The sequence below is a fragment of the Ambystoma mexicanum genome, chromosome 6q (assembly GCF_040938575.1).
Source record: "Ambystoma mexicanum isolate Mex_15411 chromosome 6q, UKY_AmexF1_1, whole genome shotgun sequence".
Taxonomy (NCBI): Eukaryota; Metazoa; Chordata; class Amphibia; order Caudata; family Ambystomatidae; genus Ambystoma; species Ambystoma mexicanum.
In genome coordinates, this window is record NC_090937.1 from 1,155,272,611 (window position 1) to 1,155,290,499 (window position 17,889).

The 17,889-nt window shown below is 45.9% G+C and overlaps 1 long non-coding RNA gene across 1 annotated transcript in view; it reads left to right on the top strand.

Moving 5' to 3' along the window:
- Positions 1–17,889, top strand: part of LOC138516539 (uncharacterized) — a 203,757-nt gene that overhangs the window by 125,382 nt on the left and 60,486 nt on the right. The window contains exons 2-3 of the long non-coding RNA XR_011282283.1: positions 13,645–13,762; positions 13,852–13,888. This is a non-coding gene — a long non-coding RNA (uncharacterized lncRNA). The remainder of the gene's footprint in view (positions 1–13,644; positions 13,763–13,851; positions 13,889–17,889) is intronic.

The following is a 17,889-nucleotide window of genomic DNA, read 5'->3' on the forward strand; positions in this document are numbered from 1 at the left end:
CTTGCTGATTAGCCCATTGGCCTTCCAACTCACACTGCCTGGTTCACATCAGCTTCGGAAGAACTGCTCCTTCTCGTACCCATCCTCGCTCAAAGTGTGTCTGTGTGCACCACCTTTTATTTTCACAGGGAGACTTAATAAGTGGCAGTTGTACATGATTAGAACTATGTACCTGATTCTGCCTGGCCTCATTACAGGGACAGGGACATGGCCAACTCAGTCAGGGGAAGCAATCCTTCTGTCCGCATTCCTCATCTTCCTTGGTGCAGTACCTTTGTCAAGACAAGGTGGGGAGGAATTATGGGAGTTGTAGTTTCCCATAAAATAAACAGGGATAGGGGTTAGATGGGTTGTGGAAAAAGGGGGATGCCATGTCTCACAATCAGGTGCTTCTCCCCCACTCCCAGAGCACCTGCCACCCAGGTGATATCCCTCGCTTGTCCACCCACATGCTGGTGAGTGTGTGAGGCCCATCTTGTATAATTTACTAGGTGTATAGTACAACCGTTGGATCAATTTGAATTGGATCTGTCTATTTTTGATGTTATAGGAAACGGGTATACCGGAGAAAGAAATATGTCCCTGTAGTCGAGCATGATCCCAGGTCACTAAACCAAATATTTGCCAATGTGTGACTCCTACCTATATTGTTGGGGATACCAATGGTGTAAAATAAGTTTGGGAAGGATGACCCATCTTGCTCCATTTCTAGTTTGCCATTGGTTGACCCAGCCTGAAGGGACTGTTCGGTAGTATGTGCTTTAATCACTGAGAGCAGAGTCTTGTACCTAAGCCAGCCCGCCTCTGCCATTCTCAGCACTTACCTAGCTTCTGAGAAGGCTAGTGGGGCATCCCCTTCATAGTGGTCCATAACCCTGAAGTGTGACTACACAGTATCTTTGCTAGGGTGTAGTTTGGGGTCTAGCCCATAGGACAAGAGCACCCTGATGCTGATCCACAACGGCGGGGCCCAGACAGGCAAGCCTAATGCTGATCTCATTTTGGCCCACTGTTCGATCGTCAGACCAATTATTGGGTGCTTTCTTATCCGGGTGGGTAGTTTGGCCAGCGGGACAGCCAGAACCTCAGATGGGGAGTATGGTGTGAGCAGGGAGAGCTCCACTGCCCTCCAGATAGTCACGTCCCTGGTATTAAGTCAACGCTTGGCCCAACATACTTGGGCAACCTGGAAGTATACCCTCCATGCCGGTAGGGCCAACTCTCTATCAGGCTTGGTGGCCTGGAGTACTTCTGGCTACAGCTGCACCTTTTCGCCCCTCCAAATGAATTTGGATACTTGTGCGTCTAGTACCTTAAACATTTGCTGTGTAGGAGCAAAGGGCAGCATTGTGGCCAAATATGTCAGCTTTGGCAAGGAGTTCATTTTGAAGGCATTTATACTACCCATGAGGGATAGCGTCAGTGAATTCCATTTCGCTAGATCTTGCTTAATTCTCTGAAGGACCGGAGGAGAATTTAGTGCAGTGTCTCGCTCAGAGAAACGCTGATATTCACCCCCAAATATTTAATGCGGTGTAGATGGAGTTTAAAGGTGGCAACCCCCACGGGATCGCAGGAAATGTCAGTACACAAAGTGAGGATATCCGAATTCGTCCAGTTAATTCTATAGCCTGCCATGGGAACAAATTCTTGTAGCAGCTGTTGTAGCCCTGGCAGCAAGGACGCGCAATTGCGAACGTATCTAAGAAGGTCATCGGTGTACAGGGACACTCGATGTTCCTCTGGCCCACTTAGCAAACGCAACCATCCAGGAGCTTCACGTAGCTTGGTCGCCAGAGGCTCCATGGTGAGGGTAAAAATGAGGGAGGACAGAGGGCATCCCTAGTGCGTGCCTGTAGGCAAAGATAAGTGAGCCGAGGTAACCCCATTCGTGACCACCAAGGCCATTGGGTTCTTGTACAATAATTTGACAAGCTTTCAAAATAGGGCCAAGAATCAAAATGTGTCTAGAACATTAAATGCCTTGTCAAATGCCTTCTCAGCGTCTAAAGTTAGGATTTCATCCCCAGGTTCTACTCAGCTGGTGATAACATGAAGAAGTCATTGCAAATGAAGCCCGTCTGGTCTTTATGGACCAGAAATGGGAGAAGATCCTCTAGGCACTGCGCCAGACATTTTGCTAGAATTATAGCATCAGTGTTATTCAGGGTGATGGGCAGATAGGACCCACAGTCACTGGGGTCATGCCCCTTCTTATGAAACACCACAATGTTATCTGCCAGTATTGTGCGTGGTAGGTGGCTCGTACAGGCTCCTGAGAACACTGATTCAAGTATTGGTGCCAATTGGGCTGCCCTGGACAATCTCTGATGCCGAGATTGGGCTGCTGAGGCTATCTGCCTGGGATGCGCTTGAATCCTGGGCAGCTTGATAGTTGCCAGGAACTCGCTAACATTCTGCGTCCCACATGACAGCAGGTTCACGTAGAGCGTGCTGTAGTACTGTGCAAATCGGGCATTCATGTTTTCGTCGCCCGTTAATAAGGTCCTGCCCAAATCACAGATTGAGTCAATGATTTGTGCAATTTGCCTATTATGCAGGGCGAGCACCATCTCCCTCTAAAAAGTATATTTGTTACCAGCTCGTAACTTATTTTTAGACACGAGCGGAGGACACTTGCCACAGTTCCGCCCAAAGTTTGAGAAGGTGTCTGTATGTTTGTGATTCATGACTGCATTTATTTTGTTTCTAAGAGGCTAATATGTCAACCCTCAACTGAGATTTGCGCTCTACCCAGGATCTTTGATTTGTCTGTGCATCTCGAAATACACTGCCCCTGCATATAAGCCTTGAAAGCGTCCCAGCAGTTGAGCTCAGAATGCTCAGGGGACATATTAATTTACCAAAACAGTTTGGCATCCCCCACCAAGTGTGCATGAAAGTCAGGGAACACCAGGGCTCGTGAGTTCAGTCACCACAGGGGCCTCTTGCGCAGAACATCAGGCAACTCAATACGCAGGAGTTGTGAGGAATTGGACCATCCGCACTGGGAGTGTGTACTCGCCTGGCTTTTCTGATTGTTTTGAAAATGAAAATCAATGATGGGAGACCAACCACTGAAAATGTGTACGGCCAATCCACACACATTTTCCCTGCTCACAGCACGAAACACAGTCACGTGTACTCCGGGAAGACACAGCCTACATGTGCCGTCCTCCCCTGTCATGTCCAGCTGGAATGTGACAGCCGCATGGACATCAAAGCCTCTGAAGACGGGGGAAGGCACACCTTCCTCCGGCCATGGGAAGCCTAATTAAAATATCAAAGGCTCCATGGATCTGCCTTCCTGTTATCTCAACTGCCGGTTACAGCGCATACCGATGAGAGCTGATAGAGGAAAGCCGGTTAAAGGGCCTTGGTCGCAGGACAGACAACAGGAAGGCGGGGCTAACAACTCTTTGGTATGCAAAGTGTCACCTTAAAGCTAGTTCCCACCACTCTGTATGAAAGGCAGTGAATGGCATGTCTGGGTCCATCATTTACAGTGGGCAACTAATGCAGAGTGGACCCCTTTCAGAGGGGAAAAGTATGTGATTTAATTGAGACAGGAATTCTGCTCTCATCCCAAACTTCAAGGGAGACCTGTGCTTTGATCAAGACTCACAGAGGGCTCAGTTAACCAGAGAGACACTTATCTACAACAGACAGGATGATGGGTGGGGCTTTGGAGTATATGTTTTGACCCCTTTCCTTTCCTGTGGCACAGCAATGTGGTTCTGACCTCACGCATATAGCATATAGCAAAGTCAAGAAACCCTCTGTTGGCATCAAATCACAAACATATGTGGAGCATGAGTCTGAACAATTAAAAGAAGAAACTGAGAAAAGACTTAAAGGATCTACGAATCAGATTCGGCACCAATAGTGCAGAAAAAAAAATTAAACAACGAAAACAAAGGTACCGAAATTGGCTAAAGGCATTTGTGCACCAGCGAGATCAGGAACGTGGGGAGGTGATGCTCTCCTTGATCAGAACAAACAACACCAGAGATATTTGGAAAATTCTAAACCAAGGTTACTCAAATCAAGCAACAACAATGGCAAATGGAGTACCTGAGGCAAAATGGGTGTGTCGCTTTCAGGAAGTATTCTCATCCAATGTTCAGCCTAAGGAGGTGGAAATTGACTCTGTGGATGTAGCCTGGCACACAAAGGAGACGGTAGATAACATAGTAAGTGCCATAGCAAAGCTAAAAAATTCCCGAGCAGCCGGCCCGGATGGCATCTCCAATGTGATGCTAAAACAACATCCTTGTGAATGGGCCATTTTCATAGGCGAATTGTTTGAGATAATAGCAAAATCCAGGAAAATTCCATCATCCTGGTCTGAGGCAATAATTGTTCCGATCCACAAAAAGGGCAGCAGGGATATCCCTGTAAATTATCATCCAATTGCCCTATTGGACACTATAGGAAAAATGTTCGCAACCTTTCTACAAGAAAAGATCTCAACTTGGGCCCTCGAGTTTGAATTAAATGATATCAGACAAACTGGATTCACGAAAGGAGTTGGAACCGAAAACAATTTAACCATACTGAATCTTTTGAAGTTAGAAACCTTGCGAGGAAAAAGAAAATTGTTCCTTGCATTTATCGACATGCAGCAGGCCTTTGATGGCATCAATCGGGAAAAACTCTGGGAGAAGTTGAAGAATTGGAATTGTCCAGCAAACATTCTGAATCCCATAAAAGCTCTACATGACCAAACGTCGATAAGAATAAGGTTAAATGAAAACGGAGACCTTTCTGCACCAATTGTAGCAAATAAGGGAGTAAAGCAGGGCTGCCCTTTGGCAGCGATTCTTTTCAAACTATATATCGCTGATGTATCTGGAACACTAGCAAAAACCCATTGCTTTCCTCCCAAAATTAATGGCAATCCGGTAAATTGTCTTATTTTTGCAGGCGACCTAGTATTGATCGACAAAACACAAGTTGGTCTACAGAGGTTATTAAATACACTAAAAACATACATGGTGGAAAATGATCTGAAGATCAACGTAGAGAAAACAAAGATAATGAAACTTGGTCATGTTGAGAGTCACAAAGACAAGAACTTCAAGTGGACAATAAATAATGCCCAGATTGAGGAAGTGAATGAGATCCGTTATCTGGGCATATTTTTCAGCACCTCGATAAGAGAATGGAGCTGGGTGACTGAACTTGGAAAAAGAATTAAAACCTTGGCTCTCCAAGGATCCAGAATTCATTCACAGTATGGGAAATTCTCCTTGATCCCAGTACGAACCTTTTACATGCAAAAGGTGATTCCATCTATAACGTTTGGAGCCGAGACAGGCTGGAATATTGACCACAAGATCTGGGCAAAATTTGAAGGTCTGTTTTGGAGACGTGTACTAAGATTGCCTAAATATTTATCAATCATAGTCATACGCCATGAACTAGGGCTGGAGCCGATGCGTGGAACTGTTATTTGGAAATTGATGGCTCTGCTACGCAAGATGTCGTTGGAAAAGAGCGAACCTGCATTTAAATTATTCAGACCACAGAACAACTTGAAAACGGACAGTTTACAGAAATTGTGGTCAGAAAAAGTGAAGGCAAATATGCAGGTCGCCGATGTCTCCATGGAAAGTTTACAAGAACAGCCTCAATACGCAAAGAAAAAAATGAGACATTGGCTATGGATTGAGAATTTGGAAAAATACCACGAACTAAAAACTGCCCTGGATCTGAGGCCGATGATGAACAAATTAGACAAACTGCCAAAATATTTGTGCAAATTTCCATCTCGACGTTATAGAGATGGCTTTTTACGTCTAAGAACAAATACATATAAAACCAGGCAAATGTGTTTCATCCGGCATATTGATAATGTAAAGGATCCCTCATGTAGGTTCTGTGCCATTCTTCCAGAAATGCTAAAACACTTATTGATCGAATGTCAATTGCTTAAAGATTTAAGATCTGTACATCTACATAAATTTGCTCCTCTTACTGACAGCATGGACGAATTGTGGTTACGAATCTTAGGTGGGAATTCAGTGCATCTGACATGTGCTGTCATAAATTTTCTAGAGAAAGCACTAAATGAAAGCCTACTAAAACCTTGAGAAATGGCACCTCATAAGATGTGGAATATTGAAGAGACTAATCAGAAATGTTCATGTAAAAAAATTGTAATAAAAGTTTGTAAGAAACTAGAAATTACAAATAATAAAAAATGTGGTTCTGACCTCACCATTTGGCTTTAAAAGAGGGCTGCATCCCTCACTTAGCAGATCATCCGACGACTTTCAAAGGAGTAAGAAGGAGGACTCATATCGACCCTGACTGAAGGTACAGTCTGCCTTACATATTCCGCCTGTGAAGGAAGGCCAGTATTTCAAAGAGGGAAGCAAGATCCCTCCCCTATACATCTCCCAGGAAACAGAGGGAGATACCGGACTCAGAGGACCCGTCCATCTTCTCCAGAACCGGTGCCCAGCCAGCTCACAGCGTGCCCTGCTTTGTTCTGGCAGCAAGCTTCTTAGGTGGGAAGTGCCAGAGAATCTCTGAACAAAGGACAAGGCCGTTGCCTGCAAACACTTTCCTCAGCTTTGGGCCATCTGCCTTGAAAGCATGCCATGAGCCCTGCGAAGAAGCTAGGAGGAGTGCCACACAAGCATCAACCAGCATCCCTCTTTTAATGAAATTTTTGAGACAGTCGAGCTCTCGAACCGCAACCGGCTGCACCACTAACTGTTGTCATGCTGCAGCCACTGAAGTCGCTTGAGACGCCTCAACCAGCATTCCAGATCCGCCAACCAGCACAGAGGCAATGATTCTTGACCCCAAGCCATCGTGTAGGCCAGCCTGCAGCCGTCCGTCCAGCCTCGCTTCCCGAATTGTCTTCTGCCTGATAACCGCAGCTGTCTTCCGCCTTGAACTCTGTCGCAGGAGCTGCAAAGCGTTCTGGATCCGACTCGACACTGTCGAGCATCAAGAATGTCTCAAGCACCAGGTACATTGTGTTTCTGTCCCCCTAGTCCTTCTGTTAAAGCCCCCTAGTGACATTTACGACCCCTTGATATCTTGGTGCTGAAACCAAATAATCTTAAACAGTTAAGACTGGGATGCTTTACCTACTACCCTCCCGTCAGTATCCAGAGTGCATCCCTTTCCTTCGTGCAACTGTCTGTCCTCTGTTCCTTTACAGCCTGGTTTGTATTTTATAGTGGGTCAGAACTGTCTGTTATAATAGAAAAGTAGATATTTTTAATACAACCTTGAACGGACAGTCCCTTTTCATTGGGTAATAATTATATTTTCGCTGTGTTGCAACTAACCAACGATCCACGACCTTGCAAATATAAGCCTGCTGTTACGTCCACGTTACCAAAATTGGAGAAGGAGGTTTATAATTGACTTGTGTTCCAATCTGTTCAGAACCCTTCTGGTGTACTAGATGTGTGGGGCTGGTTCATGGTTTAGAAACCGATATTCATACCTGGACAACTGGTGCCTCGGAAGTTGATTCGTAACAGGAGTACCGGTGCGTGGTCTGAAAGAATCGAGGCCAGGATGTCACACTCGCGAATCAAACAGGTGGCATTGGTTGGAACCAGTCAGTAATCTATTCTTGAGTAGCTACAGTGTCGATTAGAGTAGAAGGTGAAGTCCTTCTGCTGTTTGTGCGCAAGCCTCCAGGCATCTTTGAGCTTTGGTTTGCCCAGAAGGGATTTGAGGGTGGTCAGCTGAAAGGAGGCGCTTATGGATCAATATGGAGACCCTTCTTTTCCCCTGAAATGGAGAGTGTGCTGCCACCCCAACCCAACCACGCCCCCAATTTTGTGGATTCAACAGCATTGAAGTGGGTCTCTTGCAAAAATATGATGTCACCCGGACATCTCACATATAATTAAATGTCTGCTTTCTCTTAATACAATGACCCAGCCCCTGGATGTTCTATGTAATCAGCATGAGTGCAGTCATCTCATCCATACAGGAGGGACCTTACCATCATGCGCTCGTGTGTCGGTCATTGTACTGTCAGCCAAAAATCAATATTAACAGAGAAACACCCCCAACCGGAACCATCAAATAAACATTGGGAATGTAACACTGAAACCCAATACAAAACAAACAAAGCCCATGCCTGGGGTTGAATGGGGTAGGTCAGAAAACCTCCTTTGTGACCCAAGCATTCCAGTGCCCAAACCATGGGAGCACTGGTGGTCTCACAAAGTTGATATATCATTAATTCACAACAGAACAAAACCGGGGGAGGTTCAGACAAGCCCAGGGTTGCACGCGGTACGCCGCGCGCCATCCCATCCAGAGTCTACCTTCATGTCCCACAATGGCTGGTCCTGCGCCAATTATTTAGGAGTGGCGTGACCAAACAGCTGTGGTGTAGGGTGGTATCTAACAGTCATAAGCCCCCCCCCAAACAGGGGGTCAAGTGAGAAGGTTATATCTGCATTATGGATGACGGGCACCATCAGAAGCAGAGGTAGGTGTTCACTTTGATAGTTTCCATTGCCCTCACTTCACGGATCCTTCCTGCCTACGATCCAGGTCTGTCTGTCGCTTGCCCGCTCTCTTCCACCTTCCTTTAGGCTCCGATTGCCGTTGCTGCGGCAGAGACGGATGGGCAGCCCGCGCACCTTAAAGTCAGTTGATACCAGGTCCTACTGCCTCAAAAAGTGCCAGGCCTCTTCCGGCTTCCACCATTGTCTGTACAGCTGTATGCACCAAATGGCCAGGAACTTTATATAGTATCTGTGCTCTGTGCCCTTAGGGCATCAAACAGGGGATTAAACCCCTTCATGCACCGGAACACCTCGATGGAAAAAATAATTGAAGATTTTCTTTGCAAGAGACCCACCTCAATGCTGTTGAATCTGCAAAATTAGGGTGTGGGTGGGTTGTGGTGGCGCAACACTCTCCATGTCAGGGGAAAAGAGGGGTCTCCATATTGATCCTTAAGCGCGCCTCCTTTCAGGTGCTAAACCCACTGGCAGACAGCGAAGGGAGGTATTTTCTGGTGCAGGGCTGCATTCAGTAGCAGCTCATTACACTTCTAAACATCTATGCCCACTCGCGCTGACCCCACTGCTCTGTACGTCTTCAAAATTGCAAGCTTATGTTGAAAGTTAAGCAGGCGCATAGTGATGATACACATGCGTTGGCCCGCATGGGTTTAGGGATGGGTGCCCTTTGCACTCTCTCGATGGTATAGTTTCTCGGATCCTGGATGTGAAGCTTCCCCTGCAGGAATCCGTAGATGTAGGTCTCCAGGTCGGACTCTTCTGTTTGCACCGGTAGGCCTCCTATGCGAAGAGTGTTTCACCGGGACCAGTTCTCCTGATCCTCCAGTTTGGCCCCCGGGTGCTGCACCTCCTTGATTAACCCGTCTATGTCCGTGGCAGCCGTGTCATAGTGATCTTCCAATAAGCTGATACGATGTTTATTGTCAGTAATATTTTCCACCTGCGCATTGAGCCGGGTGTAGACATCCTGCAGGTCCCTTTTAATGTCCTGGATGCTGTTGTTTGTTTCTTGTGTCCTTTGGCTAAATACTTTCACTCGGCCAAAATATCTTGTAGCTGGGTCTGAATCTCCATCTTAGGGTGCCTTCAGGATGGTTGGCAAAACGGTGCACCATCGATGCAAGAATCTTCAGCATTGTCGGATGCAATGTCGGGTGCAGGCAATTGCATGCCAGGTGAGCCCCAGGATCAGCGAAAGTACCTGCGTGACAGTGAACAGGTAACTAAAGAGATTTCCTGTGCTGCATCTGGAACCAAAGGCACTGGCTCTCACAGGGGCCACCATATCGAATGAGGTACGATGGTCAGACACCTTCATTACATCTATGTTTCATCAGTGTGCAATGTGGGAAGTATTAGACGTGAGAAGTCACTGTTATGAACAATTATAGACATGTATGCCCTGCTTGTGGCAGCGGAGGCATTCGATGGAGATCTTGAGCCAGGCCAGAATGTAGGTGCACTCCTCCGCCAACGCTGCCCTTTACAGACATGCAGTGGGGGAAGCAACTTCCTAATGTCACTGCAATTTCATTTCTAAACAGATGAGCAAGGCAGCCTTCAGCAATATCTTTGCCAGCCAGTGTCCTTCGTGTCCCTGAAGAAATGCTTCACAGCCTCAATATAATCGGACAGCCGGGGTCTGCAAAGTCGTCAAGGGCTGAGTTGCATAACCATAGGGGGTTCTGTGTACTCACAGGCTGCTCCAATGTGGCCCACAGCTCCACTCCTCAACAGAGCCCCCTTCGGGTCAAGACACTACAGCAAAGAAGTCCTGTGTCGGATCCTCGCAGCATGCCCTCCCCTGGACCACAGGTGATCCGCACAATCTCTGACAGTCCCGAGTCTGCTTCACCAATGAAATTATGAATGTGGCGGCCTCCCCAACACCAAAACTGCATACAAACAGCAGTAGCTAGACAGGCAGGATGGCATTGGATGTAAAAAGGTGCCAAGACTCTACCGCACCGGAGCGCCATCACTCCGCGGCCATCATGCTCGAGCTCTGAAGCACCCCCCCAGAAATACTTTCTTTTTGAAGCCACTCAGCCTTCATAAAGCCTTTTCAAAGAATTTTTGATTACATTACCCACTGTTTTAAGTCTCCATCCAGGGTTACACCCTTTCCTTTCACTCCTCGGATGGTTAATCTGCTTGTCTTTCATTTGGCTACTCATTCAGTCGTAAAGCTTGTTGGGGATAACAGCTTTTCAACTGATTGATGTGGACCTATTTTTTGTCTGTCTGTTCTTTGGGATGCAGATCTTGTAGGCAACAGGTGATATTTTATCTACAATTTCAAAGGCACCACAGCAAGACGGAAGACATGTCCTCTCCTTGATCTGGTTCCTCTGAAAATAGTACAGGTAAATCCTGTCACCTACTTCATCCTCTTTCTTGGTGGTCTTTAGATGATAATAGGTCTTCATTCCTTCAGCCGACATTTCTAAATTGCGCTGTGTATAAGCAAAAGTGTGCTGGAGGTACTTCATACTTTACCACATTGGTAAAATGACTTCCTCGATCCGACTCATTCCTTTGCGGGACACTGAAACGAGAGAAGATGTGGTTGATCATTAATGCAGCAGCTGTCTCTGCCTTATAATTCAGGTCTGGAAGACATTCTACACACTTTGTGAACAAGCATGTCATAGCCAACATGTACTTGTTTCCTTTAGAGGAGCGAATCACTGGCCCGATCACATCGACTTGCAAATCTGATCAAGGCAGTGTCATTCCCCTTTTTTGTAGGGGAGCTCTGTGTGTGAGTGAACCGGGTTCAATTTGAGCACACACAAGACATCCCTTTAGGTAATTTTTGAGGTCCTGGCCCATGTGTGGCCAGTAGGCAACCTTGTGCAAGATTTCTAATGTCGTGTGAAACCCCCTATGACTGGCAGTGGGCACGGCATGGGTGTGGTTCAACATCAGGCTTCAGAATGAGGTAGGTACTACCCACTGGTCACAGCCAGCTAGGGCTCTCCTTACCAACAAACTGTCTTGGACCCGGAACATCTTGGAAAACCTCCTCTTTACTGTCATAATCCGACTCTGTTAGAGGGAAACTCACAGGGTCTTCAACGGGTCGATAAAATGAGCTGGTCCTCTTTCTGTACAGTGATCAAATCTGCATCTGGGTTATTTCTACTCCACTGGGCAGTCAAGATTTGATGTTAGCATGAGTTTGTGACCTGTTGACAGCGGCCACTTGGATTTCCCGCAGCAGGGAATCTGTTTTTATGAAATCCCCATGTAGAGCTCTGGTTTTAGCCAGCTGGTCAGCCAGGTCATTCCCAGTCTTATGTGGCCCTTCTATTTTAGAATGACTTCTTTTCTTCCAATAGATAGTCATCTCATTGGAGGTCACAAGATAATCAATTGACTGGATCAATTTGGAGTGCTTTAATGACTTGTTGGCACAAAGCATGCCTGGCTTCTTCCAATTAATCAGGTGTGCCAGAATCCCATTCCTGACATAATCAGAGTCAGTGATTATGACCACAGTTGGTGGTGCACTGCAGTGAGGATGACTTGATAAACGGCCATCAACTCTACAACCTGACTACTTCGGGGTCCTATTTTGTAACCAGCAGAGGGTTCCAGGTTATCGTTTATGGGGTGAAAATACAGCCCCAGAGTGACAGAGAAGGAGATGTCATGTGAGGCCCCTATTGTGAGAGTGAAGCTGGCTAATGTAGAGTCCCATTGAAATATAAAAAGTCAGTACAAAACAGCGATTTCCGACATAAGGCCTAGTGAAAAAAAAGAAATAGGCCTGGTTCAACTCTACTAAAATGGACAGGCGCTCATGTGAAAGGGAATCTTCCCGAGAGCTTAAAACTGCTGGATAAGCCCAACGAATGGGTAAATACATGGGGTGCTGCAGATGCTGACTTTGTGTAAACTGGCAAAAGGCACCCTTTGACGGATTCAAAACTGGAGCAGTACACATGAGAAACGATTCATTGAAATGCTGTGTCTTTGAAAAAAAAAAAAGGAGGACTTGTACCTAATATTTAAAAGTGGAGCCAAGTGACATATTTCATTTGACACGGAGAAAGACACTTACATACCACTAATGAACTGATATTTAAATAAGGCCAACTTTGTTTTAAAAAGGTACACTGGTTTCCAATGTTAAATAATAGCCTATGTGTGGACAAGTTAAGAGGAACACTCATGTCTTTTCAACCAGCAGAAGACCCAAACCAGCAGAAGACCCATAGGCAATGTAAAATGTTACATGTAAACATCTCTTTAATTTAAAATGCTATTTTTCTCAGAATTATGCATGTAACTGGCTGCTGCTGCTTCTCCCACTGAACTGCCGTGTATCTCAAACTGTGACCTCCACACCTTTGGATGGAGGCCCTCTAGGAGAAAAAGCTCTGTTGTTCAGTTAAATGCTAAGAAATACATTGAATTAGATCAGAATTGTGGAGGGATAGATAAACCGGCCAGCAGAAATTACCTTTAAGGCCAGGCCTCCCCATTTACTATGCATTAGTGGGCAACAGAAATGACCTTTTTAGGGCTGGCTCGACCTCAAGAAATAGCCTGCAGAGCCACTGGTGCCCTGCAGAAGCATTTGATCTTCTGGTGGATGGCTGTGTGCTCTAATTAGCTCCATCCCCAAAGTAACACAATGTGGTATGACTAAACCTTGTGCACTGTGCGGCAGGAGGGCCTGGAAAGTTGGTCCCCAGCGATGGATGTGCTGTGTCCCCACGATGGATGGATGGGTTGGGTGTAGGACCCAGGAGCAAGGCAATGGATAAATCACTATGTAGTCACACCTCCTCCCCTCCACAATACCCACTAGTTTCACAAGAATGATTGGAAGGCTGGGCGTACCTCTGGTTTTGTGATGGTCACACATGTGTGCAAATGGAAAGGCACCTAGGACCAGTTCCTTCACTGGTGGTATGCAGTCCAGCTGCGACTCGCATGGTGCTGGGGCAGGGAGCCCTCTTAGTGTTTGAGATGCTTGTTGTACCCTGAGTTCAGGGATTCAAGGTGCAAGCAGCAGTTTTCAGCTTTTCATGGGTCTTAGTCTTGCTGAACAGTGTGGTGCGTGGCAGCACGGTCCAGTCTTTCCTAATGTCTCTTTTCCTTTCTTCTGTCGCAGGTGCTGAGGTCCGGCAGCCAGCAAAGTATGTACATCCTGGTGAGTAACTCTGGCAAGTGGAGAGGACCCAAACAACATAACAGCTGCGGTGGACTGAAGACGTGATGGTAAATATCAGGTAAGCCGGAAGCGCACTTGGGATGAACTGGTAGTGTGTGCAGCATTTACAAGGATGAGCAATCCCCTTACTGTGATTTTCTCTTGCAGGATAGGAGACTGATGATTGCGAGGATACAGAGGCCTGGTAAGTGCTCCAGGCAGTGCTGAGACACTGGGCTAGCAGAAGTGGTAAACGTTAAACTACTGCTACTGTCAGCAGAACTAACGTAAAGCACTGGGTGAGGCTCTGGGCGCGGTCTTTATACTCCCAGGCCACTCCCTTGATGTCTAGACCGCAGAGCCCGAGATATTGGAGAAGCCTGTGGGCCATGCTGGGTTTCAGGTTGCATCCACCACTGGTTGCCATCTTGGAGGGGGTAGGCTCATGTTTGCATGGTGCGCCTACACTGGCCATGGAGTGCTTACGCCAGACAGCAACTAAGGTCTTCCACCCTTCCCCCCATGTCTCTACGCTTCTGACTGCTGAATCCTGAGGGTGTGTTGTGTGTGGTCATGACAGCCACTAATGGATCTTCAAATCATGTAAAAAAATGGCCCTGCTGATAAACAGATGTTCATGTCATGTGACAGAAGTGAAATGAAACTTAGAAAAGGTTGGGGCTATGTTGAAACAGATCGGCATATGTGTAGCATTGGCTGATTAACATAGGATTACATTTTCCTTAATAGAAAGAGCATTGTGTGTCCCAGTGAGCTCATCTCAGACCCATGTTAAAGCAGATAAGAAGCCTGTCGGTACCATATAGATATGAATTCGGTGTGATGTATAAAATGTGAGTTATGAGGAGAAGAATGATTCCAGCCTTCTCATAATTCCGAGGAAATGGAAATTTGGGGTGGTGCTAGAGAGGGAAATTAATATTTGAAACTTGAAGTGCTAGATGTTTCACTATTTCAGCTCAGGAGCAAATGAAAAAGAAAATGGTAGCTCCTCTCAGGAAGGGTGTGCTGCAATAAGATTAGTATTTTCTGACTCACCATAAAATATAGAACTCAAATATATACATGTGCCTGCAGTTATCTGAAAAATTAGGGTAACTGCCATGTTGTGCGATTTTTAGGAACACTAAAAGTTAAAACCACTTGTCCTTTTGGGATGATGAATCTTTCTTCTCCCTCAGCCTCCATCATCCACACTTCCTAACTCCTTGTCCTATTAGCAGGCAGTGGGTGTATTGAGGGGTGAGACGGAGGGAGCTAGCCAATCCGTATCGTGGGAACTATGATATTAATGGAGTGTCACCAGCCCTATAAGAGAACAGTTTTCAATCTGTGAGTGACTTTTTGGATTGACTTTTCCCCTCTATTCCTGGAGGTAGCCTGATTCTGTACCTTTGCGAGGAACAACTAGCAGAGAGGCAATGAGAGCTACCCAGGCCATCAGGGTAAACCTTGTCAGGAGAACAGCTTGTTACCTGGAAAGGCCTTAAACCTTGCATGTGAGACTGGGAAACTTAGAAGCTAGCTGGGCCTGCCATTTGAGGGGCCAGAGGAGGACTGGGTTGCTGGGGACTATCCTAGACTGAAGTCTTTGACCAGATCTGTGCTGTCCTTAGAGGAGCACTGCTGTTTCTCTGGATGCCCCATACCCAAGGCCTCCCATGTAAGTAGATTCCTCCAAATGCCAACAAAATTGTGGGGGGGATCTGCAAGCCTTAATCTCCATCTCGCATTGCGGGTAGAGGGGTCTAATTGGGGAGACCTTGGTACAATTTATTAAATATAACTCAAATTAATTCCTCATTGAAACCCACCCTATCCATTTAAATTGAATGGGGAACTGCCTGCCTTATTCCATTCCATTAACTTGTGGGGGAGGCTGAAACTGTGTAGTTATTTAGCGCCTCGAATTAAAGTTAAATCAATGAATTACCATATAGAAAAACCACGGGATGAGTGTTGTAAGAGTTCAAACCTAACAAAGTTCTTGCCCAGTGTATTAGAGCCAGTATATATAATAAAGCACGTGGATGCCTCTACCTTTCTGAAACCCTTGTCTTCCTTATCAAAGGGGGGTGTCCACACCCCCAAAATAAGTAACCTTAAAACTCTGCCATTCAAGTGACTGTAGAGTGTGCAAAGCGACATTTCCCTTTTCAATTGCATCCCAAATCAGAATCACAAGGCTCTGCATTTTATTCATATAAAAAGCCCAAAACGATTTTTCCACTGAGTTCCTTTCCCAAACTTTGCCTTTCAAATAAAAAGCCCAAAACGATTTTCCCATTGTGTTTATTTCCTCAAACTCTTCTTTTCTAATAAAAAGCCAAAATGATGTTCCCATTGTATTCCCACTCCCTGTTCCTTGCCTTCAAATTAAGGGGTCATATATAACTGATGCCTGAGGGTGCGGGGGTGGGGGGTTCTTGGGAGAAAAGAGCTTGAACAGACTAAGCAATCACTGTGTGAGTTATATTGTTTTGTTGGTTCAATTGCAAGAAATCTGATGTAAAGTGATGTCTGCACATCTCTAAATTTTACCTGTGTGTTGTAGTATCTGAAGGTCCAGTAGAAATATATGTCAGTCAATTGGTCCAAGTATTTGAAATTATGATATTGTGTAGTGCCACGGCATTGGTGGCTGATGTCTTGGTGACGGTCCTATTATTTTTTGTCTAACCATAAATAAATATATATTCTTACTATACACTGGCCTGGTTCCTAGCTCATTGGTGGTAAAGATGGTATTTGCTGCATGGTATGACATAGGTTTGAGGCCTCACTAAAGTTGAATCTGCAAAGCGCTTTGATGTATGCCACCTGGCTTGGCTGGGGAGGAACGCCCTGAGATGAGAGTGTCCGCCCAATAAATTGTGACACATTCACCCAGGCATTCCCAATGACAGCCACTATTTCTTTTTCCCCTTTTATCAACATGGTAGGAGCACCCATCCACATAAACTGTGGATATCCCAGACACGTGTGGGTAAGTTTAGTAAGTCTCCATGTTGTTGTTGGTCATTAGACTCTCGTCCTCGAGACAGTTTTCTTGAACACAATCATGCAAGTCTTTAAAAACCTTGAGCTAGGGGATTCTTCTTGTTTTGGCCAAATCTGACCTCCAAAGAAAAGCCTTGCATGGACAGAAATGAGGAAGTAATTTCTGGAATTACTAACGTTCCCCACCTGAATTCTGTTACTTTGGAGATATTGCAAGGGTTGGTGAGGAGTCTCGACAATTATGTGCTCCCCCTGGATGAATGGGCGGTAACTTTTCAATGCCCACACAGTTGCCATGAGTGCCTTCTCGCAGTCATTGAATTTTTCCTCCACAGAGGAAAAAGTCTTGCTTGCATACAAGATGACTTTGTTGACCTTGTGATGCTTTTTATGCAACACCACTGTTAGGCAAGTATCTGAGAAACCCTGTCTCCAAGAAGAACTCCTTGTTCGTTATGGGCTAGGCCAAACAAGGAGCCTGGGAAAGGCTTATTTTCAGTTGTTCAAGTGCCTCAGATTATTCTGGCCCCAATTCCCACTTGACTCTGGCCTTTAATAGATGGACCAGAGGATGAGTGGCCTCTGCGTAGTCTTCAATGAACCTCTGACTATAATTAGTGAGTCCAAGAAGGCTTCTTGATTCTCGCAGAGTAGTAGGGTCTTTTAATTTCAATAAGGCATCCACCTTCTTTTCCTGGGGATTACGATCCTCAGGGGTGAGCTTGTGCCCTAAAATATTCACTCGGTTCTTACACCACTTTGCCCTCTGAAAGGACAGTTTTGCTCCAGGTTTCTGCAACGAGGTCAGAACATAGTGGATTTCCGCTACATGTTCCCCCTCAGTTGAGCTCTTGATCAGAACATCATCTACAAAGGCCAAGTTTCCCCTTTCACCCAAGTCAGGCATGGCCTTATGTAGAAAGATGTTGAACTAATTGTTGGAGTTGATGTATCCTAAGGCGGTCCAGGTCCACGTGTATTGCTGCCCCCCGAAGGTGAAGGCAAGCTTCTACTGGTCTTCCCTACTCACGGATACTGTCCAGCAGCTGTTGGTCAGGTCAATGGTGGTATACACCTTTGACCCTTGGATCTGTGCCAACCCCTGATGTAGGGAAGTGGCCACCTTGACATGTGGACCAGTTTGTTCAGCGCCCTCAGGTCCGCACATATGTTCCATTGGCCATT